The sequence below is a fragment of the Myotis brandtii genome, unplaced genomic scaffold (genome assembly GCF_000412655.1).
Source record: "Myotis brandtii unplaced genomic scaffold, ASM41265v1 scaffold97, whole genome shotgun sequence".
NCBI classification, from domain to species: domain Eukaryota; kingdom Metazoa; phylum Chordata; class Mammalia; order Chiroptera; family Vespertilionidae; genus Myotis; species Myotis brandtii.
This window is the reverse complement of record NW_005372020.1, coordinates 590,965-593,654: the sequence shown is the minus strand read 5'-3', so window position 1 is coordinate 593,654 and position 2,690 is coordinate 590,965. Positions and strand designations below refer to the sequence as shown.

General features: G+C 58.7%; 2 non-coding genes across 2 annotated transcripts; one reads left to right on the top strand and one right to left on the bottom strand.

Annotated features, from left to right (window-relative positions):
- Positions 1 to 1,542: 1,542 nt before the first annotated feature.
- Positions 1,543 to 1,614, bottom strand: TRNAD-GUC. The gene has a single exon. It is a non-coding gene; the product is annotated as a tRNA-Asp (tRNA).
- Positions 1,615 to 1,837: 223 nt separating this feature from the next.
- TRNAA-UGC lies at positions 1,838 to 1,909 on the top strand. Its single transcript has one exon. It is a non-coding gene; the product is annotated as a tRNA-Ala (tRNA).
- Positions 1,910 to 2,690: the final 781 nt, after the last annotated feature.

The following is a 2,690-nucleotide window of genomic DNA, read 5'->3' as shown; positions in this document are numbered from 1 at the left end:
GGGTGGGGGTGGGAAGGGCTGCCCGGGGAGGACCCACCGGTGGGGGGATTGTCCACGATGTGAGGTCATTTGGCAAGTGCCGGCCAAACACCTGGTGACCCTCTGGCTCATCCACGAATCCAGGAAGGAGATAGTTCGGGGATAATAGTTGTGCTAAGAAGCAAAATAAACCAAAATAAACCGCAGTGATGGGGTGGGATTCGGGGGATACGGCAGCGAGAGAAGCAGGGAGCTGAGAGGACCTGAAGCATAGCGAGCCCGCAGTGCTAAGACCTGAGGAAGAGGCCCTTGGACGGAGGGACCGCTGGTGCAAAGGCCCTGGGGCCTAGAGGAGGGGGACAATCGGAGGCGCAGAGACCCGGGTGGGAGAGGGGAGGAGGGTGAGGGGCGAGAGGGCGCCTGGCAAGGCCAGAGAGGCGGGCGAGGCCAGAGCTTGCCAGGCCGCATGGAGAGGTGCTGCATGGTCTTCTGGTGGCACGTGGGAGGTCTGATTGTGATAGAGCTCGTCTGGGTGTGTGGTCCCCTCTGTCTCCTGTCACAACAGGTCAATCATGTGTGACAACTGAGGCTCTGAATCAGGGGTCCTCAAACTTTTTAAACAGGGGGCCAGTTCACTGTCCCTCAGACCGTTGGAGGGCCGGACTATAGTTTAAAAAAAAACTATGAACAAATTCCTATGCATACTGCACATATCTTATTTTGAAGTAAAAAAACAAAACGGAAACAAATACAATATTTGTATTTGCATGTGGCCCGCGGGCCGTAGTTTGAGGACCCCTGAATCTGCACACTGCGTGGCACGCCCCGCACCCCTTCAGGAGCGAGGGGACCGCCCGGACTCCCCCTGCTCTCCCCCTGCTCTCCGTGCAGAGCGGGCCGTTGAAAAGCATGACGAGTATCATCCTGGTAAAAATGGAGGAAGAAAGAACGGAAGGAAGGAAGGAAGGAAGGAAGGAAGGAAGGAAGGAAGGAAGGAAGGAAGGAAGGAAGGAAGGAAGGAAGAGGGAAGGAGGAACACGGGGAAGGGGAAACGAGGAAAAGAAAGGCAGGAAAGAGAAAGGAAAAGAAAACGAGAAGAGTCCAGACAGGTGGAGAATGGAGTCAAGGAGGCATCGCGCCTTCTCCCGGGCCTTCTCCACAGAGGGGACCCCTGCCCGGAGCAGGTGGTGATGAGGTGGCCCTGGGCAGGCCACACAGCCGTTCTCCAGGACTCAGTCTCCCCATCTGTCTAATGGGAGGACATAGCACCTACCCCTGAGGTTGCTGTGGAGACTAAATGAGCGCTCACCTGCACAGCGCCGAGCACTGCCCGGTACATGATAAAAGTTGCATAATTGTTAGCTGGTGACCAGGGATATAAATGCAAAAACACTCGAGCTATATCCATTACAGATTATAGATTACATATATAATAATGGGGGACCCGTTAGGCCCCCTGCGCGCACCTGGCTTTTTTTCCTTAGTGACGCCCCAATTGCCAGGTTTGCAAGGAAAACCGCGAGGCACACACGGCGTCACAAGGGACTTAAAAATTTTAGAGGCCTCCCCGTCGGGGAATCGAACCCCGGTCTCCCGCGTGACAGGCGGGGATACTCACCACTATACTAACGAGGACGAGCTCTGATTGGCCCCCTCCGCGCTGGCCCATATGGACATGGGTTCCCTTCCTCTCGCCCCGCCGGCTCCAGGCCGGGCCTCCCCCGGTGCAGTGCCGGGTCCTGGGCTTTCGCGGGCGCGGAAGGAGCCGCCTGGACCGGAGACGCTGAGCACCCAGAAAAGGGGCCCGGCGAGCGGAAGGACACTGGGGCTTCCCACAGCCCCGCTGCTGCCAGGCCCAGGGGATGTAGCTCAGTGGTAGAGCGCATGCTTTGCATGTATGAGGCCCCGGGTTCAATCCCCGGCATCTCCACTCCATTTTACTGTACTTTTTGTTTTAGTTTGCCTTTTTAACCGTGTAAATCAGTGACTGGGTGGAAAGGCGAGCAGAGAAGGGGACCCAGGCTCCCCCCATCAGCAGACCCGAGAAGGAAGCTCCCTGGGGCCTAATCACAGATGCCCGGATCCCTCCGCTAGGGCGGTGGGATGCAGTAGGTAGGGGAAGGGAGGGGGAAAAGCTGCACTTTTAAACAAACACTCCTGGTTATTCGAGTCAGGCGGTTAGGAAAACACTGGGTTTCTGGGGAGGGTTTTGCAACTGGCCATCCATTCAGTGACCCTCGCGTGCCCGATGCCAGGTAGTGTGCACGCTCCGCGCACCTACTGTGTGCCCAGGCAGCGTTTAGGGGGCCTCGTGTCCCCCATACCCCAGGCCGTTCCTCAGCCTCCTGCCCTGGATGCTGGCTTTCGGGAGGCTGACGCTAGGCAAGCGGTGCTAAGTGTTAGGGAGGCTCATGACGGGGACGGGGCTGAAGGCGGAGGCGGGGTGTGGGGGCTGCCAGAGACACCCTCACCCTCAGGGCGCCTGCCTGTCCGCAGGAACGGAGGAAATGGCAGCTGCAAACCCCTGAGGCTGAGAGGGGGTGCGCTCTGCGTTGCAGGGACAGAAAGCAAGCCCTGTGCGCAGAGCGGACAGAATTGAGGCAGCAGGGGTTTCACTCTCCCGACACTGGGGGGCGCTGCGCGGGACCAGGATGGAGTGTGGGTTGTAGGGCTCCCTCTGGCGGCCACGTGGAGAACCGGCGATGGGCCCC